General features: G+C 35.2%; 1 protein-coding gene across 1 annotated transcript in view; it reads left to right on the forward strand.

Annotated features, from left to right (window-relative positions):
* The first annotated feature begins 6 nt into the window (after positions 1-6).
* RANBP9 (RAN binding protein 9) overlaps positions 7-26,581 on the forward strand; it is an 80,139-nt gene continuing 53,564 nt past the window's right edge. The window contains exons 1-2 of the mRNA XM_011362878.1: positions 7-258; positions 12,588-12,699. The gene's annotated coding sequence lies outside the window, so the exon portion shown is untranslated. The remainder of the gene's footprint in view (positions 259-12,587; positions 12,700-26,581) is intronic.

Raw genomic sequence — 26,581 nt, forward strand, 5'->3', positions numbered from 1 at the left:
CCTCGGGTCTCGCCACGGGCTCCGGCCCTGCAGGAGGCGCCCCGGCCCCGGCCCTGGCGGCGGGTTGCAGCGCCGCGGCCCCCTTCCCGCACGGGGACTCGGCCCTGAACGAGCAGGAGAAGGAGCTGCAGCGGCGGCTGAAGCGCCTCTACCCGGCCGTGGACGAGCAGGAGACGCCGCTGCCTCGGTCCTGGAGCCCGAAGGACAAGTTCAGCTACATCGGCCTTTCGCAGAACAACCTGCGGGTGCACTACAAAGGTACTGGGCGTTTGTCCTGCGGTGGGAATGGGGCCACTGACCCGAAGTGTCTCGCCCGCCACTGCCTACTCCCGACCTGCTCCCGACCCCCTCCCTCCCGGGGCTGGGTGCCCTCGGAGGTGACTCGCCGCCGGTGCTGCTTCTCCGAGGGTGGGATTGGGGTCACGGTGAAAGGTGCGAGGGGAAGGGGCCAGATGCTTGGAAAAAGAAGGTGAGTATACTGCTCCTAGGTATAATGGAGCGGGCAGTCCTAGGCCAGGAGTAGGACACCTTGAGGGAATCCAGGATGACAGGACACAACTCGCTTTTGATTTCCCTTGAAGATAAATCTTAGAGCTTGGATGGAGGAATCCATGGACTCGGAGTTGGATTACATTGTTCTCCAGGTGGCGATGGGTCAGGCGTTCTCTTCTTACATGGGGGGAAGAGAGGCACTATTCTGAGGTATAATTTCTCATTAAGGAAGATAAAGGAAATATAGGGGGAGGTGTGATCAGTGGAAACTAGTAGGGCAGAGATTGTCAAGGGGGACAAAAGGACAAGTGACCCAAGTTTGCCATCAGTGTCTCTTATTAAAAGCAACTGGGAGGGTAAGAGGTGAAACCTCAGGAGTCCGCGTTTTCTTCGGGGAGCGGAAACCTACCACTACTGATTGGAAATGCCCTATATTTACATGTCGGCATTGTATGAAGTCTGGTTGAAAAACAAGGATTTTTTAAAATGTTATTTAGTATTTTAAAGAAAATTGGTATGTTTTACACCTGCAATTAAAAAGCCTTAGGCATGTCTCCCTCCTCCCTCACCTACCCCTGCTATGTTAAAACAAAGCTTTAAGCAGATCAGTTGAATGTAAAATTATAACTTGCTATGATAATTTCTGAGATGTAGCCCAGATTAATAGCATGCGTCAAGTTTACTTGTCTAGGGGGCGGGGGAGGGAAAGGAACAATCCAATGTATTGGTCTGTCTGGAAACATATCCAGGTTTTAGGCCCCAAACCTGAATCAGGAGCTTTTACATTCAAAGCAGCCTCATTTTGATTGGCTACAAAGGGAGGGTTTTCATCAGGTCCTAGTGACAGAGCTATAGAGGGTATAAACAATCGTTGTGGTTAAATTCTTAAAGTGTACAGGACTGAAATTTGAGAAGAACCTTGATAAACAAGTTACTGTTTAATCAGAAAGGAGAATGGCGACAGAAATGTACCAAATAATTTGACTGCAAAGAATCACACACAAAAGTAGGCCTTGTTGAATATTCTTTTTATCCATAGATCCAGAGACCAACTGTCATATTTTAAATTTGCTCCTTAACCTAAATGGCTGAAAATTTCAAAATATCTAGCCTTTGATTTTTTTCTTAAGTTAGGACATTTTGTTAAAACCTGTGAAGACTGTTATTTAATTTTGTGTTTTAATTTGTGTGAACAGTGCTTACTTTTGACCTGGCCACCAAAAGCTTTTTGTTAGTCTTGACAAAACTTTATTTTAAATTTATGGTTGATGGTTAATAATTAGCTTATAAAATCAGAGGCAGAAAAAAATGAAAGATGATTGAACAAAGAGTCCTGCAAAATCATTTGTGATTTTAGGCATGTTACAAAACAGGGCCTCAATTTCTTCCTCTGAGTGATGAGGGAGCCGAGCTGGATTGTTGGGAAGGAAATTTCCAGGTCTGAATTTCCATGATACGTGATTAATGATTACAGTTGATTTAGCACTATAATGTGGCTTGATTAGTTTTACTACTTTTACATAAAATTGATGATTTAGGTCAGAGAAAAGTACATGCGAAATTGGTTGAAGTTTGAAATATTTATGACACTACTGTCTCAATTATTTTTCCTGTTGGCCTCTTCATTAGTTTCTGTTGTGTAATACTAGGATTCACTTTCTGGCAACCTCACTCTTATAAACATAAACCATTATTTCCGGAAAAACAGATTTTGTTGTTTGTCGTCCTTTTTCTGTCCCTCTCTTCTGTCTTTCTTTTGTCTCTCCCTTTCCCCTGTCACAAACACAGTCTCTTTTTCCCCTTTCTACAGCCTCTTCCTCTTATTTTAATGTGTTGGGTGGTTTTTTCCTGTTGTTTTTCTGTGTGCCTTCTGAGTGAACTACATCAAAAGTACTGGGCAACTCCGTCCCAGTAACAAGGGAAGGGAATAAAGGGGAAGTGTCATAGGTAGTGGGTAATAAAACTTTGAAGTCAACATAAGAAGGGTGAATTTTATTTAACCTGTCATTGCACTGCATTGTTTTTACCTGAGTATTTTGAGACACTTTTTTAACATTAAAAGCCACTGTTCACAAAGTATTTTTGCATATTACAGAATTTCAAAGGATTGATGATAATTATTTTCCAAAATGAGGATTTCCCTTACCTTTGAAATAGAAATAAATATCTTGGTTTCTTTTGCTCTGACCATATTCTGTTTTTAAGAGGTTATTCTAAGTTGAAATTACTGTTTTTAGAAGCAGTATGATTCTTTAAGTGATTTGAAGGGATTAATGTTAAACAATATGGGACAAGCAGAGTAGTTTGGATTGCAGAGGACTAGCAGTGTGTATACTAAAATTTTTAAAAAGACCTTTTGCTTAGCAGTCACACACCAACTGTTGAAACACTCAGGCATGTTTCTTTCTTTTTATTTTTAAAGTTCTTTTCAGCTTTGACTAAGTACAAATGTGACAAGTTTAGACTTAGTTATAAGGAGTTATGATAACTTTATTCTATCTTAAAGCATTTTAAGGAATATGAATTTAGATTAGTCTAAATGTTTCAGTTACAGATTGCATTTTTTATATTTGTGAAGTTATCACTATTTGGATACTTTAGAAAGCATTTTGATACAAGTGGAAGTTGGACAAGATGGTGGAATTCTCATTTTAGATGTGAGAAAGTGGGAATACGTGGAGGTTAGGTTGTCCCCCATCACAAGCCAGGATTGAAAACTAATTTTCACTGATTCTAAATTTAGTGCTCTTTCCACTATACCGTATTGTTTATTTCAATTTGTGTGAGACTTAATTATCTCAAATAGGTAAAATCCATTGATCACATTTAGAACTTTTTGAAGAATAGTTGACATTAAAAGTACTTCCTTTGGGGGAAAAGTGTTACCTGGAACACACTAATGCTATGGAAAAGTCAAGACATCTTGATTATACTGATTTAGGGCAGCTTAAAACACAAGGTAAGTGAAGGTTGGGAATGATGGGAAGCAGTGAAATAGTGAATTGTACTTTTTAATTGAAGCATTATTAATAATAGTTATCTCATCAGATAGGTTGAACTTTTGGTATGCCTAACTCCCCTCTCCCTCAATATCACCAGTCATTAGACCTTTAACACTGATTTCTTGCACTTCTTAAGGTTGAACAGATATCTCAACAAATATTTGCCTGCCAATACAAATGTCTTAAAAGAATTATGTGGGTGATCGCCTTTTGAGCCACGCTTCTCTTGCTCAGGCCCACTTCCATGTCTGGAAGTGTATTTTCCCTTCTAATAAAACTTTTCTACTGGGAGCTTTGTTTAAAAAAAAAAAAAAAAAAAAAATTATGGGGGTGATGTAATAATGCTCCTCAAAATCAAGGAATTTAAAAACCAAACAGCTTTTCTCAGGGATCCCTTTGCCAGAATTTTGGGAAATTTAGCTATAAAAATGCCAGTTGGTAACTGCAAGAATCGTGTGATCTAATAATCCTATTTAACAGAAAAATAGGCAATAGTAATGATAATTTATTGAGCAGTTGCTCTAGGGCACATGTTCTGCTAGATAATTTGTATATATGCCTTGCTCTCTATTTACTTATTCTTTCATTTATTTGACAAGTTTTTAGTGAATGTTTGTTTACTTCGTGCCAGGTTCTGGGTACTCAAAGGTCCATGAGATACTGTCTTTGAATTCAGAGAGCTCAAAGAACATAAAACAGTGAGTATAGTAAGGGAATTGTTACAAAGAGTACTGTGGAGGACAGGAGCATCTACACCAGGCTGACATAAGAAGGGATGAAGTTAGTGGATCAGGTACAGCTTTAGGAGAGGACGAGGCCAGTGGTAGTCTTAAAAGATAAGTGGTCTCCAGGGAAAGAGGAGGGGCTGGGCATTACAATTGAAAAGACGTAGAGAATTAAAGCATTTGTTTGGATCTACAAGCAGTTTGGGGTTGTTGAGATTTAAGTGTGTGACAAGGAGCAGCTGGAAAAAGATCGTGAGAGGCCTTATAGAATATTTCATTGAGCTTAGATATTTTTCTGTAAGAGATGAGGAATCATTAAAGGATTTTAAATAGGAAGCAACTGGCTTATTTTCATTTTTGCCAAGATTCTACAACTAATTAGAAGATAGATTCAGGGGGTACAAGACTGGAAAATAGCAAACTCATTTAAAGGCTGTTGAAACAGACCATATCAAAAAGGACTTGAACTTTGTCAGTGGTAAGGGCGGAGAAGAGCAGACTCTCTTGTGATGTTTTATGGTAACACTGTCAGGATGTGATAGAATGATGGAGAGAGAGATCAATGCTGATGCTTGTTTCTAGTCTGTTAGGTTCTTGCAATGAACCATGAATCAAATAATGATTGCAAGGAAGTATTACAATATATTTGGAGATGAGTAAAGATGGGAATTTTAGCCATGTGATAATCTGACTTCATGGAAACAAGAAGCAGCCAAAGAAGCAGGCTTTACGGAAAGAACAGAAACAGGTCTTGTGGAGTTAAGGTGGCTCCAAGTAATCACAACAGCTGGAGTTCATGACTTTTCACTTTATCCTCTTGCTAAAATGACTCAGCTACAGTCACTAGTGTCTGGTTTTCTTACTTTTCTTTTCGCCATTGACTGGCTTATCCTTTCCTTCCTAATTCAGATTCCTAAGAGACTTACCAAATTGGCCTACCTAATTGTCATCACTCTTACAGAGCTTTTTATTATATGCTACGGTGTGAATTGGTGGCCTGATGGCCTTTACGTCAGGTGCTGACCTTTGTCGAATCAGGTAAAGGGGTGTGAGATTAGTTATGAAATACAAAACATCCTCCTGGCACGAGGATGGTCTGGGCTCCACTTCTTTTCAGTAGGGACAGTGTGCGAGGCAGATTCTCCTAGGAAGATTGGCATGGACCATAATTGCCCTGAGCTTGGGAGATATCTAAATCATAACTGATTTGGGAGTCACCTCTAGGTCGTAGTTGAAACTCAGTGTACGAGAGCAGGTGAAGTGAGAAGAGCAGTGGGCCAAAGATGGAACCCTGAGCAACACCAACATCAAAAGACTAGATGGAACCCAGGAAGAAATAGTTAAGAGGAGAGTGTGGTGTCACAGAGGCTGAGCAGAGAAGTATCAGAAATGAGGAAGCGATCTTTAGTGTCAAGTGCAACAAATAGGTTTAGTGCTATAGGCACAAAAAAATTTTCCACTGGATTTGGAAATTAGATTATCATGACTTTAGAGAGAACAGTTTGAATTAAATAATGGGGGCTAAAATGAGAATAAACAGAAGGAACCAAGCAGAGAGGATAGCGAATATAGATTACTCTTAATAAATATATGTGAGGAAAGAGATTAGGCAGTATCTAGAGGGGAATGGAGGTTAAGGCAGGATTTTTTTTTTTTTTTTTTTAAAGTGACTGGCTGAGAGTGGAGTTACATAGTACCTGGAAATTAGCTTTTAATGGCAGCATTTAAGATGAAAATCCACAGAAGCAAAATTATCCCTAAAAATCCATTTGGAAAGTACTGTGTTAGAGACTATTGTATGATTTCTAAGTAAGTCTCATTTTAATTCGGCTCTGTGGGTAAAACTGAAATGACAAGTTAGATGAGAGTATGCTGGTGTAAGGTATGGAGTCCTAATAAAAGTCTACAAAATTTAACATATTTTAACAAGCCAGGTAAATGTAACTATACCTGTTTTATTACCTTAAAGTTTTTAAAAAAGTTCATTATGCTTACCACCAACCACTGAAAAGTATACATTTTTGAGATACTGTGCTCTTATAGATTGAGGAGAAAGGATGAAAATACAAGCTTGGAAGACTGACAGTAAGGGCTTGGAGGGAGGAAAGCAGTTCAGGAGCATAGGATGGTCTTGGAGAGGAGAGTACATCTGTTTCTCTGATAATAGTGGTAGAGTGAAGATGAGTATGGACACAGACTAGTTTGTAGTAGAGTGGAGAGTAGAACGTGACCATATATAATGGTGGAGTCCCACTTAAGTCCCGTTTTATGATAAAGTAGGCAAGGTAGTTTACTCACTGAGTTCACGTAGAGGACTTAAAGTGAATGATGAAAATGTGGACCAGCCACCGAGGGGAATGAGAAACAAACTAAAGATTTCTGAGTGTATTGTTGATAATAGCAGTGTGACAACCCAACTGACATCATTAGTTCATAGTGGTGGCTATTTGCAAGATTGTTGGACTTTATTCATCAGAGGCCAACTGCTCAGCTCAGTGCAGGAGTAGGGAAGGTAGATTATGATATTGATCTAAGGCTGTCGTTTTGCTGGTTGGGTTGGATGAAAGGATAGGCATATGAGGGAAATCAAATTTATTTGGGAGCTTTAAAGTAATTACCAGGTAGCCCCTTCTGGATGAGGAAAAAGGAGAAAAAAAAAAAACAAACCAAGAAAGAGTGCAGGGAATTGGAATTCCCTTGATGTTGAAGAGAAAGGGTAGAAGTGAAGTCTTTAGAAAGGGGAGAGGATAGGATGTTGCATCCTAGAGGAAGGTATAGGCATTTCTGCTATAATGCCAAAAATGTGTTGCTGGAAAAACCAAATTTTCCACAAAATTGCACTCTAAAAGTTGCAAGGCTTATGGGAAAAGTAGGGCTGGGCAGACCACTTAAACCTGTGGAACCTTGTAACCAGAGTGCTGCAAAAATAACAGCCCTCATAAAATACAAGCCCAGTTAAATTTCCACTGGCCTTTGTGCCCAATATTACAGGCTGCTGATTCTTCACATCCTTAAGCCCTGGGGTTTGGGCTTCCTTCTTAGAGATATGAGTGCTTGACAGTGCTAATCAAAAATAAAAATCTGATTCAACATTTAGCCCTTTTTCCGCTTCTTTTTAAACAGAGAGGAAATGCATACCTTTAGCTATTAGAATGGCTGAAATCCAAAGAAAACCTGACAATGCCAATTGCTGGTGAGGATGCCGAGCAACAGGAACTCTCAGACATTGCTGGTGGGAATGCAAAATGATACAGTCACTTTGGAAGATGGTTTGGCAGTTTCTAACAAAGCTAAACATAGTTTTAAACCATATGATCCAGCAGTTGAGCTCCTCAGTATTTACCCAACTGATTTGAAAATTTCATGCCCACACAAACACCTGCAGGTGAATGTTCATAGTAAGTTTTCTCCTAATTGCCCAAAACAACCAAGATGTCTTTCAAAAGGTGAATGGATAAACTGGTACATTCATACAGTAGAATATTACTCAGTGATAAAGAAATGACCTATCCACCCTTTCAAAGACAAAATGGGTCTTAAATACATATCGCTAAGTGAAAGAAGCCAGTCTGAAAAGATTATATACTGTATGATTTTAGTTATATCGAAACCATTATAATTGGCTTTATGGAAATTGACATTATGGAAAAGGCAAAACTATGGTAAAAAGATGAGTTGTTTTCAGGGGCTTGAGAGGAGAGAGGGTGGGATTGGCAAAGCAGGGGATCTTTTAGGGCAGTGAAAGTATTCTATATGATGCTGTAATTGTGGATACGTGACACTGTGTTTATTTATCAAACCCATAGAGTTTTATAGCCTGAAGAGTGAACCTTAACGTATACAAATTAAAAAATTACTTAGAAGAGAGGGGAAAATCCCAGGAGAGAATGCACATGTGACCACACTATCTTTTACAATTGTATGGAACAGCCTCAGAGAAGGCGAGGGGAAAGGTGCTGACCTAAGTAACTAGAAATCAGTGGAGTCTGTAAAACTAAAGGTAAAATAAACTACATAAGCACTGAACCCTTGTTGATAAAGTCATATTCCATGGGGATATGAGTTAACATTTCTGATACTGCTATGCAGTTATACCAGAACTGAACAATTAAATAAATGGATGGCAGCTGGTGGGAGCTGGGTCTCTTACCGTGGAGTGGAATTTTACAAGTAAGGAAATTGAGGGTGGGGAGGAGGTTAGAATGATCCATATGATAATGGATTAGAGTTGGAGACATCAGTATGAACTCGTATTTAGTTTAATATTGACACAGATGATTACATATGGAAATACAGATATGTGTATATAGAGGGGTTTAGTTTACATACATATATTTCCTTGCTTTTGTCAAAGAGAGGACCTAAAAGTAACAACAAGCACGCCTAGTACCTTGAGCATGCATTCTAATGCCACTTGGCAGTAAAAAGAGCCAGGGCTCCTTGGAGAAATGGCTGATTTTAGGACTGGGACAGGAAATACACAAGATGAGCCTCTGGGACAGGAAATATACAAGATGAGCCTCTAGCATCTTATAGTACCAGAAAGTAACAAACAAAAAAAACACATAATGGAAGTATGTTGGAGTGCCAGAGGAGCCAACTGAAAAAGCTTCCAGTAGCTTTTGAGCAACAAAATAAAGTAGTATTGAATTATAACTCAAAGTATAAAATAAATATGCATGAGATGCATGAGTCCATACTGATCTAAACAAAGATGAACTATCTTAGCACTTTTTGATCTGTACTGCATTTGAATTTTCCCCAGATGGCTTTAGATAGTGGCAGGTATAGCAGTTTCTGAAGCCACTAAACATTGGGCATTATAGGAATGTACTTCTGTAGGAATCCCAGCCTTTTTTGACTTAGAGCCTTTTATTTTATTGCTAAAATTTTCTCTTTAATTCATTAATGTATCAGGAAAAGTTGTGTTATCAACTAAATGACGTCTTTATTATGCTGACATCATTCTCGTATTTATCAAGTGCATATGAGCTAATTTGTATCAAGATACACAATTTGTATTCAAGTGTGTTTTGTAGCAGAACAGATTTTATGAGAATTTATTTCTGAGGTGGAATAGTTTCAGGTGATGTCAGAATTTAGAGTGTGGCTCCAGGAAGGAATGATTGAAGTTACAGTGGATGTCAGTAGGAATTAAAATGCAAAAACAAAATCACAAGTATAAAGTGTGTTAATGTTTAATATAGGAAAGAAGCATTTTGCTATGAGAGCATATAAAAAAGAGGTTAGACCAAGGCTGAGAGGTTAGAGAATGAATAATTGAGGAGGTGAAGCTTGGGCTAAGATCTAAAGGATGAGTAGGACCTAACCAGGCTGAGAAGGAAGGGTAGAGCTCTCCAGTAGAGAGAATTGCTTGAGCAAAGACTGGCCCAGCAAATGTGGCTGGAACAGAAAGAGGTGGACAATGCAGGAGGATGGTGAGATCAAACAAGGTTTTCAGGAAGTTGATCTTTTTCGTAGGCTTTTAAGAAGGAATTGCAATTGTATTGAGGGATAGTAGTACAAGGAAGGCTGATTTATATCCCGAGAAAGGCACTTGGCTGCATGTTAGAGAGTGGAGAGGGATGGAAGGTGGGCTTTTTATTCAGATCATTTTCATTTCAGTGAAATGCAGTCTACAGGTTATTTGAATAGAAAGAGCTAACCTTGCTGGCCTTAGAGTTTTGAAACAATAAATGTATTTTCTTCTTGAGCCATGTAGAAAACACTTAAATTGAAGACTTCGTGTTTTAAAAGTTTACACTTTAGTAGTGTGAGGTTGTTTTTTGGTCACTACAGAATTTAAGGTAATAAACCTCCTGCTGATGAGCATTATTAGAAATAGGCCCCTCATTCTGATATTACTGGTCTCACCTGAGAAATAGTATGAGTCCTTTTAATCTGGCATCCAGACTTTTTCCTAAGTCTTTAAATTTAATTTAAAAATGAAACAAATCCTTTTAACGTATTTTTCTACAATGTCTTAGTAGAGCATAATAATGAATATAATAGAACCTTGAAGATTTATGATTGTGTAGTTTTTTACAGTTATTTTTGCGTAATGGAAAAATGTAGGGGATTTTAATTCGTATGTGGATTTAACACATGATTCTACTAATTTTGGGCGAGTTATATAACCTGTAAGAATCTTTCCATTTTTAAATATGAAGTTAATACCTATTTCATAGCTATTGAATGAGAAAAATCTGTACAGAAGCACCTAGTACTTTTGAGAGGCTGTTTACTCTAAATATTTTCTTTTCCTTTTCCCATAGAAGTAGCAAAGATGGGAGATGGGAATACATATGAAATGATCTCAAAATCCTCATTGTAACTAAATCATGTGGGTTCAGAGCTGCACTGGATCAGGCTTCTTAAATTTAAATCCCAGCACAAATGCTGGTTTGGAATTCTCACACAGCAGTATGACCTTGGACAAGTTGTTTTATCTTCCTTTAGTTTCAACTGAAATAAAAATAAATAATACCTACTTAGTAAGTTGTTTTGAATACTAAATGAGTTAATAAATATAATTATCTTAAACAGTGCCTTTCACATAGTATTAAATGTATGTTAAATATCATTTGTTCTTATTGTTATTATTAAGTAGACCTTGAGTTTACCTTATCCCTAAAAATTTTGGTTACTTCCCTTCCAAAAAACCAAAACCAAATATAAAAGCTAGTTAGTTTAGGACTCCAGGGTTAATTAAGGTTTTCTTTGGATTTATATTTGACTGTCTAAATTTTTAAAATGCATTTAGTATACATGACCTTTCCCCAGGCTACTCAGTTATTTTAACATATTTTTACTGAAAAAGATGTTTTGCTGAAACCATGATTTATTAAATGTCTATTTTTAAAAAGTGACTGGTGTCATTCTGCAAATTTGTGCCGTTATTTTTATTTATTTTTTTACTTAGCTTGGCGTAAATCTATTATCTGCATATTTTAAAGCAGTTTTAGGGGTATCTGTATATTGCTGTTTCCATTTTTATCTTCCTAGCCAGGTTTACTGCTTCCCAGTGAGTACTTACTTATGCTCATGGTACATGTACTTAAAACATCTATGAACACAAGTTTTCATGGTAATAGGAAGGAGTGGTTGAGTTCAGTCAGTTTCTTTTAGGCTATGTGAACATGCGCTTATTTCCTTTGGAAGTGTACACTTAACCGTTTAATGATAGAGTATGCATTGGTAATTTGATAAAGTATATGGTAAGGGAAAATATGTCATTGGTTTGTGATAGTTATTATATGGATAAGACATAATTTTTGACTTAAAAGGTTTATTTTTGAAACAATCATGGTCGATTTTAAGGGCATTGGGCTACTTGTGAAGATATCGTTATAGTATGACTGAAAGATTAATGAAATCTTGGGTAAAACACATCTAACTAAAACACCTGAATAATGATTTAGAGAATTGTTTCTCATACAGCCTTTTTGGGAATTGTGGAGGCTTGTCTCATTCACTCTCTTTGAGTACTTTCTGACCAGCGACTTCAGCTTCTGTCTTTAATCTTCTGTGGTTATATGGGCATATTATCTCTCGTTTACTTGATTTTGTTTACATGCTAGCTTTCAAGGTAATTTGTTGCTTGAGCAAAAGACAGGGAAGGTGATTTTGAGTGAAGGAAACCCTCTGGGATAAAAATGAGGAATAGCTAATGTAAAAAGTTTAGAAGGCATTATCTAAGATTTCCTAAAGATGTCAGCAATGGTATGGTGTTATATTCTTTAAAAAGAAAGAAAATACAACTAGAGATCAGATATATTTCTCAGGCTACAATTGACCAAAGAAATTTTATGAATCAGGCTCTATATAGAATTAATGATGATATGTCAAAGAACAAAATTAAAAATTCTTAAAGTAAGAAAGCGGTGTTGCCAATTCAGTCTAATTGTATAAAATTTCACTTAAAAATATACTCTATGATACAGATTCTTCTGGCTTAAAAAGGCCATTGGGCAGAAGAGTGTTTAGGAATTTTATAATAATATGCAAATTTTGTTTTAATAAAATTAAGATCATATTCTCATCATGTTCTTCAAATGCAGCCTTTTTTCCTCTTAAAAATTTGTCTATTCTAAAATACTTTAATTTTCATAAAGGACTGCTAGGTTTGGTGTGTTCAGATTCTGAAATTTTATTAAAACTAGTAATGTGTGAAGAATTCCATGGCTCACTTGGGCTATTTTGCATATTGGTTTAATTGTGATGATAAATGTTTCATTAGTCTTTAATTATTTGTATTGATCGAAGCAGAAATGTATATATCATTGTAAAAACTATATTTGTTCCCGAATTATTTAAGATTTTCATTTGAATATCTCATTTAATTTTTTCCTTTCTGTTTTATATGCAGGTCATGGCAAAACTCCAAAAGATGCAGCATCAGTTCGTGCCACACACCCAATACCAGCAGCCTGTGGGATTTATTATTTTGAAGTAAAAATTGTCAGTAAGGGAAGAGATGGGTAAGTGTAAACTTTGGTGGGGAAAATTGTTGTTCTTGGGTGATTCTTTTTGTTTTGATTCGTGATGTTTATGATGTAATTGGAAAATTGGAATCTTGGAAATTTTGGTAATTGGAAAAGTGGAATCTGAATATGCTAGTATAACAGGTTGGATCTGGTTTTGGTTATATACTAGTTGAAGCTAATGTTTGGTGACATTAACCAAGTTCTTTCTGGTAGATTTGTCAGTAAAATGGAGAATTGGAATTAGACAATAGACAGTGACTCATTTTCCATGCCTTTTCTTACACCGTCTTTTTTTCTGAAGTCTGCTGAGAAGTTAAATCTTCTTAAAGCCAGCTAAAGCCCAGAAATTCATGGCGTTTTACAGGGGTTGGGGTTTAGAATTTCAGGTTTAGATCAGGAAAATGTGTGTTTGTACACTCACAATTGGAGGCAGTTTCTGAGGGTTAGGATGTGGTTTAGAAGTTTCCAATTAGGACTCCTTATAGATCCTGGAACCAACTTTTATATCACTGCTTTATAACTTGTAATCAGTGTGTTGTCTTTGTATCTGTTAATGAGAATCACTTATGGGACTATTAAAAATAGTTTGGGCCTTACCCTCAACGTTCCTGGATCAGTATTTTTCAGAAGTAGAGCTTGGGCAAGATAGCCATTTTGAGAAAGCTCCTCAAGGAATTTTGGTACATATCTCTGGTTAAGAACTAATTACCCAAAATCATTGGATCTATCCTGTGGTATTTCCTGATAACTTCATTGTGGCATTGGAGGTCCTTTGATTCCAGATGTAATTGGGGGATCAAAATTCTCTCCTCTGCCCAGGCTTCCACTGCATGACTTGCAGTTTTGTTCTGTTGTGTCTGAAAAACAATTCAGTATCTTGTTAAAAACAGGATAGGGTCAGTTTGAGCTAGTTCTACGATTACAGCTTTTTAGCAGGATTCTTCATGAAAACTAACTCCTTTCTAATTTTTCAGTCTTATCCCTTTGTTGCTGGGATCCTTTATTCTTTTTTTTTCTTTAATTTTTAAAATTAGGTATATTTCACGTACAGTAAAATTTATCATTTTTAGCATGTAAGTCTGTGAGTTTTTTACACGTGTACAGTCATGTAACTGCCACTACAGTCAATATATAGAACAGTTCCATTATCCTGCCCCCACCCCAGATTCTTCCATAACCCTTTGTAAACAACTCTTTCCTATTTCTGGCCCCTGGCAACCACAGATTAGTTTTCTGTTTCTTTGGTTTTGCCATTTCTGGAATGGTTTATAAACGGAATCATATAGTATGTAACCTTTTAAGTCTGGCATCTTTCACTCAGTAGAACACATTTGAGATTAATCCCTGTTGTTAAATATATCTTGGTAGATCAGCCCTTTTTATTGCTGATTTGATGAACCAACCACAGTTTGCTTATCCAGTCTTCAGCTGAAGGACTGGGTTGTTTCCAGTTTTTGGCAATTAGGAATATAGCCACTATAAACATTTATAAACAGGTTTATATGTGAATGAGTTTCTATTTCACTTGGGTAAATATCTAGGAGTGGGATTACTGGATGCGGTGTTAGGTGCGATTTTAGCTTTACAAGAAACTGCCAAATTGTTTTGCAAAGTGTCTGTACTAGTTTGAATTCTCATCAGCAGTGTATGAGAGTTCCTGTTGCTCTGCCTCTTCAGTAGCACTTGCTATTGTCATGTTTTTTTGTTTTAAATTTTTAGCAATTATAATAAGTATCTAGTAGTTTCTTGTGGTTTTCATTTATATTTCCCCAATCAGTAATGATGTTGGAGAATCTTTAGTTTTTATTTACCCACCCCCCCCTTTTTTCCCCAACAAACTCAGTAATTTGTTTTGATAGTAATCATTTGTTGACAACAGTGGAAATGGTTAAGAAATCACAATCTATACCTGCAAAAAATGCACCTGGTAGCTGACAGGTATGTGGTGCCATAAGGTCATGTTTGTAGTTCTCTGACCGGACCTACTGGCTCATATTTCTGGTGCTACTTCTTATGTTCACCTTCTCTTGTCTCTTACTCCATTTGCCTAGCTTAACTACTCTTCGAGCCCTAGTGCAAAGGTACCTTTTTTGTGGCACTTTCTCCTCCCCAAAATAGGATTGTGCCTTTTTCTATGCTTCCTTTACATTTTGGGCAAGCTAATTATAACATCTGTATTGTTTTAATTGTCTGTCTTTTGGTGATATATAACTTCACAGATTCAATGGCAAGGGACTATTTTATATTTCTGTAACTCCAGTACTTAATTTATAGCTAGCATTCATATGAATGAATAAATGAATGGATGAGAAACAGTACCTACCTCCTGTATATTCTTGGAGAAGTCTGTTGTATTTCTTTGGTCAGATTTTATTTCTCTCTCTCGTAAACTTTTTGAACAAAGTTCTAGGTCAAACCCAATGCTTTTGGAAGGGAAGGACAGTAAATGTGTAGAAGAAAAGCAAGTCCTTTCTCTAATTTTGGCCAAGTATATCTTTCTGGAGATGTATTTAACTGTATCAAGAGGTATTTTGTAAAGAATGGACCAGAAAGAGCAACTGTTGGTCACCTTTCATTTGTAGTGGTGCATGCTTATCTGAGAGCTTATTATACTTAATTTACAATTGAATTTTCTTTTAGATAGTGTTTTTATCCAAGATGAGGACAGGTAAATATATATTTAGGTCCAAGATCTCAGTTTTTTAAAGAGAAATTGTCATTCCAGCAAATTTTCTCATGAAATAGCAAAATTTGTTTATGAATTGCCTCTTTTTTTTGATTTTACCACATAAATTTTATGCTAAAAGAACAAAGTAGCATCTGCATGCTAGAGAACATTCATGCTATACTTGCATCTACATACACATGCACACATATAAATCATATGTACACTTATAAAACTATAGATATTGATTATATAAATATATAGATGGCACTATTCAGTATACTCTGTAAATACAGAGACTGAAGTGAAGTCAGGTAAAATTAAGTGACATACTGTCTAGGTTCTTACAATGAATAGTGGTAGAGCAGGACTACAATTATCTTCTGACACCCAGCCTAATGTTCTTTCTATAACCCCATGCTAACTTTAAAGGAAAGTGGAGAGCTTGCCCTTAACATTTTCCTTAAAATTTAGGATCCCATTATGTCTCGGAATATGCTTATCATTAGGAGTGTTTATTTTTATTTTCATTTTTTTAATTAAATTGTTTTATTAGTTTCAGGTATACAGCACATTAGTTAGACATTTATATAGTTTATAAAACGATGCCCCTAAATTGCTCCTCCTCTCCTCTAGGTTTCCACCTAGCCAATATATTAATGCTAACTGCATTTCCTATGCCGTGCTCCCCATCCCCGTTACTATCTATCAACTACTAATTTGTACTTCTTTAACCCTTCACCCCGTTCTCCCCCACTACTCCCTTCCCCTCTGTCCGTCACCATATTGTCCTCTGTATTTGTGTTTCTAATTTTGATTAGTTGGCTCTTTTTGTTCCTTAGATTCTGCATATGAGTAAAATCATATGGTATTTTTCTTTTTCCGTCTGACTTATTTCACTCAGCATAATAACCTCTAGGTCCATGAATTGCCTCTTAATTTATCTGATATGCATTATTTCTAGGTCTGCCTTGGAAAATTAGGAATATAACTAATGATTGTTGCTTGTTTTTGTTTATTGCCTAAGAAATAAGGCTTGAAGGAAGTTGCTTTTGAGTGAGAGAAATAATGTTTTGTTTTCTGCCTTGAATTTTCATTTAACCTAAATGTAATTTTTGTATATATTTAGCAAAATAAGCTTAATTTTTTTAGGACGAAGTAGCTTGTTTAAATGTTGTGATTAATTTAAAAATAAAGTTCTAATTCATTTCACAACAATAAAAAGGCACCTTATCTGTGTAATATTTTTTAGGAGACATATTTAAAGGGCATATATCTATTTTGTGTTCTTGTTGGTGATTGTTGACTGTCAAAATGAATTTCTAAAAGAAGTCTGTGTCTCATGAATGTACTTTCAATTCAGGAGTTTCCTTCAAGTTTTAAATTATGCATACTAATAAAGGCAGTGGAGATACAATTAATTCTAAATGTGAGAGAAAATAAATTTTTTATTTGAAAATTTTTAGAATTAATATTTATGATGAGTACAGTATTTTTAGCTCTTCAAACAAAATATTGATGCTACTCTGCCAGTGATTCAGGAGAAACCAGCAAGTAATCCAGTATCTGTTCTATTCCTAAATAATTCTGCTGTCGATAAAGGGCAGTCTTCAGAGTGTTGCTTCTGTGCTTGCTAACTTTCTGGATTATTTCTTGGGGATGTGGAAAAAGAAATAAAAGCCTTTCTCTCCATCTAGCTCTACAAGGCTTTAAAGGGTCTTCTAGTTTCAATTGATAATAAGCAGCAAATGGAAACACAGATGGAAAATGTGAACAAAGACATTAGGAAGCGCGATATATTAACAACAAATATCACTGAATGTGTAACTGTCACAGCTGAATAAGTGTAAATAAGAAATTATTCATCTCTATCTTACCCATAGTTCCTAGTAGAGGATCTGGCACTTAGTAGAAACTCAATAAATGCATTCAGTGAACTGAATGTTGGCCCTTGCCTTCAAGGAATATTGAATCCATTATTTGGAGGGTACAGTGGGGCAGGGCATGGAGCAGACATGCAAATAACTCTAGATTAAAATATACTAGTACTGTAAGAATGAGAGAGTATAGGGGAGAACTGAGGAGAGAATGATTAATTCTAGCACAAGGAAACAGATTTATAAAGGAAGTAGTATTTGATAGAATTTGAGAGGCTTTGTAGGGGAAAATTACTACGAACTGTGATAAATAGCTGGACTAGTCTCATGGGAACTGTATGATGTCTTTGGCTGAGGTATGTGGCTCATTATTGCTGGAGACTTGAATTATAGTGAAGAGTTTACGGGAGAATTGAAGCCTCGATGATAGTTCTAAGGTGGAATACTTTATAGGTAGTAGGAAGCCTTTAGTCTTTTTGAGTAGGGCAGCAATACATGTTACAGAAAGGCAGTACTGGGTGGGGAGGGCATGCAGTTGTGATGACAATGTGAAAGATGCCTGGAGATAGGAGTTAGGCTATAAGAGTAGGCATGGATTTTGATAGAGATAAAAAAAATACAAGAGGAGGAGGTGGTTTAATTTGTTGGGTACCTATTATGCGCCAGGTATTGTGCTAGTAATTTAGGATTTACAAGGATGAATTGGCCAAGACAGAGTCCTGCCCTTCAGAAGTTTGCAGGTAAGAAGGGAAATCAACAGGTCAATAAATAAATATAATATAAAATATACATAATGGAATAAAAAATATATAATAATAGATATATGATCAAACTACAGAAGAAGTATGGCGGAGGGAGTAACCAACTCTTTCTGAAGATGAAGTGGTGATAAGGGAAGCCTCCATAGAAAGCTTGCATACAGTTATGGAAGAGGAAGAAAGTAACAAGTCTCTTTCACTTCCCTGTCCTTCAGCCACCCATTTACTCTCTTTAGACTAAGTTCCTAGGAATCCCTCCAGATACAGTCTATGAGCACAGTTTTTAAAGATGAATAAAGATGAATAGCTGTTTTAGACGCTGGTTCGTTCCATTTGCTAAGTAATATAGTGAAATACTTTGGGATTGAATAGATGGAGATTTGAATCATGTGTACCACTACTTATACCTTCAACTTAATTGGCTCTGCCACGTATTAGTAATGTGGCCTTGAACTTTCTGACAAACTGTTTCCTCATCTGTAAAATGGAAATAATAGTGCCAGCCTCATAAGACTAGATGAAATAATTCATTTAAAGGACTTTATTAGAGTGCCTGGTGCACATACTTAATGCTGCTGTTGCTGATGAAGAAAGAGCAGCAAGAAGTTTTGTGGAAGGAATTTGTTGAGGTGATCATGAGGGACTTCTAATGCTAATGGATAATACCCTTCATCTTTTAGGTGCTAGTTTTAAGCAAGGGAATGATAACAATTGGATTTGCATTGTAGAGAGGCTATTGTGATGGTAATATGGAAAATAAGTTTGAGACTGATATCGAAGATGTGTCGGGCTAATATTTTAAATTGAGGTCCTAATCTGTGTAGTGGAGTTAGAAAAGTAGACAGATTTTTAGCTATTTAGGATGTTTAAAAAAACTTGATTAGGATGTGGGAGTGGTGAGGATAGCTGTTTAGAGAGAGAGTTAAGGATGACTTCCAGATTTTTGGCTTAGACAATTGATTAGATAGATGGTGCTGTGGCTTATAAAAAAGTACTGGAGGGAAATGGAGCTTCGAAGTTGCAAATGATGGGAATAGTGTTTGAATTGCTGTGGGACATTCAGATGATGAATTAATGGCAATAGCAAGCCATTGACTAAAAATAAGTAGGATTTAGGGGAGAGAGCAGAGTTGTAGGTGGATTTTGGAGTCATCAGAATGTAAGTTATGGAAGAAATGGGAATTGATATATAACATTAAAAAAGAAGAGGGCCTAGGATGGGCACGAGAAACACCATATTTATAACATATATAAGAGGAGAGAATTTAGCCAAAGATTCTGAGAAGTAATGGTCAAAGAGTTTAGAAGGAAGATCCTAGAGAGTATTGTGTGTTGGAAGCAAAGGAAGTCAGTTAAAAGAATTGAAGTGTCTGCTGGTTTGTCACTTAGAGATTGTTAATCCTTATTATAGCAATTTCCTAAAAGATGGGATGGAAGCGAGTACAGTGTGTCAAAGACTTAGGGTAAGGAATGGAGATAATGGAGCCAGTAAACTGTGTTAGCTGTGTTGCTCTTGTGGAAAACAATAATTCTTGATCCTTTCAGAAAAATAATACTGCCAGGTAGGATGTAGCAATGAAAACCAACTTTTGTGAAGAGAAGCAGGAGGGGTTTTTGGTTCATTTTGTTCAGTACTGTATCCTCAGCGCATAGAACAATGTGAGGCACAAAATAGATGCTGGATAAATATGTTGACTGAGTGGAGCTGAGTAGCGATAACATCTTTTCTTCTGTATACCGCCAGCTCTCTGCTTGTACAGCGTGTTGGTACTTGCTATTTACGTAATGAACTGAATCTTGGATTCTGAGTACTTCTTTGCCTGTGTTTTGAAACCACCAAAGATGGTAGGAGTGGCATTTTTGGTGAAGAAAATATAATTTAACAAAGTACCCATTGAATGTGGGAAAAGTGGCCTAAAGATATGAAACCATCACATTCTTAAATTATACTCTAGTTGGTTATCTTTGTCGTTGAAATCCCAAATCACCCTTACCCCTTACCCCATCAGTTAGTTATTTTATACCTAGCAAATGAATATGGATTTAAGAACCTTTTTTTTATATAATTAAAAGGTAATGCATTCTTAATGCAAAAGGGGAAATCAAACAAATCCTGTGAAATATTAAAAAGTGTAACTATTTTTAAAAGCATCTGGAATCTTTTAACTATTTTTAAAAGCATCTGGAATATAGTTTAGTATGTACCACCCATACATAATAAACTATAGTTGACATTTTGGGGTATATTCTCTCAGCCTTTTTTCCTCTATTCAAAAAAATTTTAACATTAGTCTAAAAAAAAAGAAAAATTGGTTTAAGATGTATCTGAATCACATAAAATAGATTTTTAAAATATATTAATCTCATGTGTACCACTACTTATACCTTCAACTTAATATATTTAGTTTAAAAATTCAGAGAGAAAAATCTCATTTTAATAAGGTTCTTGAAGATACCTGTAAACCTTCAGTATAACCTTAAGGTTATATAGCTTTGTTAATAACGAATATATTACTTGAAGTCATATTTCAGTTTTGCAAACCCAGAAAAGTAGTTTTTAATCAGTCTATTTTCGTTTATCTCAAAATATATCAGATATATCAAATGCTTGCTATTTGCATACTGCTGGAATCAGGTGAAAGTAAGTGTTCCAAAATAAAGAGAAATGGTCTATTGGTTCTAAACCTTTTGACTTTTCATGGATGATATGGCAGTTGGGTAGGTTTCTCTGGTGAACTAGTTGAAATATTTAAAATGATTATAGAATAGTATTGGTTTTGGGGTGGAGGCACAGGCTGGTTAAGAGTTGAAGTTCATCCCAGCATTGCTCTTTTTGTGATTTAGAGCAGAATCTAAGCAGTTTTCCTCCCCAACATTTTCAAACATACAGAAGAGGTAATACAGTGAACTCCTGTATATCCACCACCTAGATTTTAGTTAGGATTTTGCTGTATTTGCTTTATCCCAAATCTGTTCATCCATCACTCCATCTAATTGTTTAATGCATTTCAAAGTAAATTGCAGAGTTTCCAAATCAGTTTTACCTAAATTTTCTAATTTTACACTTGTATCTCTTTTTTTCTTACTCTGAAATTCTTTGTTTCTAATGTTACTGACATGATTTTTTAATTTGCTTTCTCCTAGAATGTAACTATATATTTCTAAATTAAAATACCAGTATTATTGCTAAAAAAATATTGATTAAATACTATGTGATTTTTTTTTTTTTTACACATTTATTATATTCTTACTCTTATAATGCAACATTCTAGATTTGGTTTTAGCTTTTTTTAAGTGACATTTCACAACCGAGTCAAACTACATAATTAGAAATTACATAGGCATATATAAGAATGGAAAAATTATAATCTTTGGTTGAAATTTAATACAGTACCAAGTCTAAATAAAAACTTCACATTTTAATTAGGAAAAAATAGAGATTTGTGCCAACAACTTTTAAAAGAAAAATGCTGCACTTTTCTCATGGCTTTTTGAGGATTCAGCATTTATATTCATGCATATGATTGATTTACAGTTTTTTTGTTTGTTTTTAGAATATATTCCACTAAAGATATATGGTCAAAATAATGTGCTTTATGGTCATTTGAAGTAATTCTTTTCTCTACGGTTTTGCAGCCTATTGGCATATTATTAGTGTCACTGATTTCAGTTTTTCTTTCATTTTTAGAGATTGCTGTTTTCTTATGTAAAACATTTAAACATTTACATTGTTCCTAAATTAAAACTACAAGGTGGCACATCACCTAAGACTCATTTCATCCTTACTGTTTTTTTTTTTCCTGCTTCCCCATACCCTCCTCAGCCAGTAACTATTTTTATTAGTTCTTGATTAATTTCTTCGTTATTTCCTTTTGAAAATATGAGCAAATAATGACATAGAAAACTCTGAACGTATATCACAGGTAACTGGTGACACTAGTGCTTTTAAAGGAAGAAACTTTAAACATTTTTGTCACTTTGAATTTTGTTTTTTTCTGATGTGGTTTATTTTCTTTGCTGTATAGTGGGGGGAAAGTTAGTATATTTTTACGTTTAGAAACTTTTATACTAATACCTGCAGTTCCCCTCTTTTTAATACATTCTCTGTTATGAACAGTAAAGGAATTAGAGTAACCTCTTCTTTACTTACGTTGCTATCTGTTTTTTTGGCATTTAAAAATTTATTATTGATTTACGTGCAGTAAAATTCACTTTTTTGAGAGGGATGTGTAGTTTTATGAGTTTTAACAAATGCATACAATCATGTAAGAACCACCACAATGGAAATATAGAATAGTTCCCTCACTTCCCCAAATTCCTTCTTATTGCCCCTTTATAATCAAATCCTCCTCACACCCCTAACTCCTGACAACCACTGATTTGTTTTCTATTCCTATAGTTTTTCTTTTTGAAACCAGAATGTCATAAATGGAAATGTCATATACATGTAACCTTTTAAGTATGGTGTTTTTTCATTTAACAAATGATATATTTGAGATTCATTTAGATAGTCCAGTGTATTGATAGTTCATGCCTTTTTTGGTAAGCTCTCCTTTTCTCCATCTTGTTAATTGTATTATATCTATATTGTAAAAACACATAACATTTTCATGCACAACTCTGTTACCTCATCATTTAGTGTTAGTTCTAAATTCTATATGTTTAATAGTTACCACCAGACCTTTTTACAAAGCTTCTTTTAGGTTTTTTGGTTGTCTGAAGCTCATTCTTCACTAGAGAGCTCAGGAAGAGCTCATGAGAACAATATTATTTACATTTTCCATAGTTCATAACTGCTTGTGATTATTATACCCATTATATTTGAATATAAAATCCATGGCTTACATTTTCTTGTGAGCTCTATGGACTTGGATATGAAAAGTTGTTAAGCCATTTTTTCCTTACAGGAAACTTGGTCTTTTGTTTAGATGCCCAAAGATTTTTTTTTAAAAGTATCAGTACTTAGAATATGTCTTGGTGTTAACCTTCATGTGTGGCCTTAAATAACAGGTTGAAGTTTTCATTTTTTTTTTTTTTCCAGAAATGTTTCTTGTATGATCATTTTTAACATTTGTCCTACTCCATTATATAGGTTTCTTTTTGGGGAACTCCAGTTAAGAGTGTTGTATGTTGGATTTTCTTTGCCTAACTCCTATAGAAAGGCAAATCCCATTTTTTTCTCTTCTTTAAAAAATTTTCTCTATTCTGTTACATATTTTTCCTGTGGTGTCTGTTCAGTCTTGTGTTCCACTTAGTTTGTCTTCATTTTTGATATAATTTTTCTTTTTCAAAATTCTTATATGATACAAATAAAGACACTTTTTCTACTTAATATTAAAAATTGTAGACTTCCTATGAAAAAATCTTAAAATTCTGATATAAATTTTAAGTTATAACACTTGTGAAGAGAAATGTTATCGCTGAAAAACCAAACAGTAAAATATATCTTAGTCTCCATAGTTGGTATAATGGATAGTATCTGTGAAGTTTAAACAATTGAAATGTGAAGCAGTTTCTTACTAACTTATTTACATGATTTAGAATTGCTGCTTTTCATTGTTCATTAATTTTGTAGGGATATACTGAAAAATAAGAAGATTTTAAATATAGATTGCAATGTAAAGAATTTTATTAACCAAAATTTTTACTTTACTAGAGTCATAAATTAGTACCTATGAGGTAAACAGTAGGATTTGTTTTATACATATTATGTAATAAAGTCTTTTCCTTACCCTACAATTAGCAGTACAATGGGCTACTTTAAAAAGGCAGGAAACCAAGTTATGTTTATTTGTTTTTGTTGATGTAATTAACTGCAGATGACATTGTTTAACAAAGTTTTTAGAGGAACCCTCAAACTAGTAGTATGCTTTTGTTGATCTTAGTTTTATTGTCTTAATTATTATGTAGAAGGCAAGACAAATGAATTAAATGAAATTGAAGGCCATTTTAGTACACATCGCCAGGCCTTAATTTAAGATCTTGTGTATTTATATAGCTCTTTGAGAGATTACAAAACTGAAGGGGTTGATGTATTATTGTGGACTTTCTAGAGGCAAGAAGTAGAGCCTGATTTTTGTTTTCTGATATCCTTCTGCTTTAGAAGGAATGGAAGAAGAGTAGCATAATATATAGAGAGATAAGTAGCTGCTTTGCTGTCAGTGTAGAATTAGAATTGGAACAAAATTTTGTATCACAGGCAAGAAATCAGAATGCTGTAGGTTTGAATAGTAATATTGAGAAAAAGGATTTCCATTTTATGTTAACTTAAGTTGTAAATTATTTAGCTCAATTCTGTTGGCTCAGATAATCATCTAGTGATTAGTACTTAATTTATAATATTTTGGATATCCATATTCTTGAATTTGTTTTGTATGCTAATAGTAGCAATTCTATGAATGTATGTGTTGGATATGGTATGGTAAATTTGTTTTGGCCACACGAGGAAACAAGAACAAGACTTGGAAAGAAGTTTATTATACTCACAGGTCCCAGAGAGGGGATCATGCATGCCACTCAGGGTCACAGAGTGTAAGCATTAGGTTTTGGTCAGGTGGCAGAAGATGGGAGTAAGGAGAAGGCCTGGGCCAGAGCTGTTATTAGGGTATTCAAGGGAAAGGCAAGGCAGGGCAGGGTGAACAGTTTAGGATTGGCATGCTTGAATAATTCCAGCAGGATTTAGACTATAGGGGTGGTCTCTGGTTGTCTGGTACCTGACCCTGGGATGATTTAGGGCAGGAGAACCACTGGTTTGTGTGTGAAAGTTAGATAAGGAGATGGCTGGGGCTGTCGACTTGGAATTGTTGGTTTATATATGAGACATACTCCTGGCCAAGTCTTTTGGTATCTCTAAGAAAGGGCTAGTCTTGGGATGAGCATCTCTCCCTGGCCAGAAAACTTTTTAAGATGTCCAAACATCACGTAAAATACAAAAAATAAAAAACAGTGGCCAAATAAAGTTTTATCGGCTTGCTGTAATTTCTGATGTGTTCATGATCTTTCAGAACCTTAGCTCTCTAGATGATTGCTTTCTTTTTGTTTGTTTGCTTTTTTTTATAAGTTCTTAAACCTTTTTGGTTAGTGTTTGCTTATTTCTTTTAACCCTGAAATATGTATATTTTAAAAAGCTGGTTGTAATATTTTCAGAGGAGCATCTGTAACTTTTAATGAAATGTTTTTGTTTTAGTTTTATAGCACTCCTGTATGAATCATCAGTTGGATATATGTCAGCACTTTACTTTTAATGTTTGGAAGCAGTTATATTGGTTTTTTTTTTCCGTATGAAGAAGAAATGTATGTTCATAAAGATATGAAGTGTTTTTAAGTGTTTAAGATTGGTAGGTTGTGAGTTACAGATGAATGTTTTGGTTCTAATTATTTCCCCCATAAGCATTTTTGCTGAAAACATTTGTGCTGCACAACTAATTGGCCATAAGGCAGTTTCTCCAAAAATGATAAAAGAATAAAAAATAAAAGAAGGATATTAAAAAAGATGTAATGAAATTTGAAAGATTAATAACAAGATGTAAAAACTTGCAAAAAATGAAAATATATTGTCTTCAAAGTCTTTAGTACATAATATAGGTTGTTTTTGCTTGTTGATTTGTCAATTTGGCGTTGCACTATCTTTCTTGCTAAAATTTCTTCATTAAGAGAGATGTCAGTTTCCAACTAAAGAACTGATAATTCTTTCCAACACTGTTGTGAATTAGTAGCCACCTCTTTTATATTTGCCATAGCTTGGTAAACTTACGGAAGGATTTGCAAACCAAAATACGTTGTCATTTTGTACTATAGTATGCAATTTGGTTTTACATGTTGCTTTGCCGTCTGGCTTTATACTTTGTTGTTATCCACTATTTTAAGACCACCACGTCTACTCTCATCGCTGTAGACCATTATGAGGGCTGAGATTTATATAATATAAAAATGAGAGTACTGAGAGAACTTCATCAATGGAGAAATGAAACCAAACTGTCAACCAGATATTTTATCATCTACAGCAAAATTGCCTTATGGCCAATTAGTTGTGCAGTGAAGATGCTTATGGCAAAAACACTGTACTCAAAGTATCCTGAGTTTCTGTGTATGTGTGTTTGTGTGTGTAGAGATAAGATATATATACATATATACACCTGTGTGTCTTGCAGCAATAATTATCTTTTGCTGCCCCTAATCTGTCATTTTATTATATTCATGATGCCATTTCTCAGTAAGAAGGTAGTAAGAAGTGATTTTCAAGTCCTGTAAGACTAAAAGTCCAAGACCCCTCTTGTACTTGAAGAAACTGTTCAGAATTTGAATATTTAAAATTCAACAGCAAGCAAGGAATTATGTAGATAACTGTTATGCCCATTAGATAAATCTTACTGAGCAGTTAACATTTAGTATAATTTGAAATTTTTTTTTATAATTTGGAAATTTCAGAAATTCATAAACACTTGTGTTAAGAAATCACATTCGGGTAGATGGGGGCGGGGGAGAAAAAAAGAAAAAAGGAAAAATATTTAAATCATTTCTTCAATTAAAAAAAATAAATCACATTTATAAAACTGCTTTTAGTTTTATTGTTTCCT

This window comes from Pteropus vampyrus, unplaced genomic scaffold (assembly GCF_000151845.1).
Source record: "Pteropus vampyrus isolate Shadow unplaced genomic scaffold, Pvam_2.0 Scaffold80, whole genome shotgun sequence".
NCBI lineage: Eukaryota > Metazoa > Chordata > Mammalia > Chiroptera > Pteropodidae > Pteropus > Pteropus vampyrus.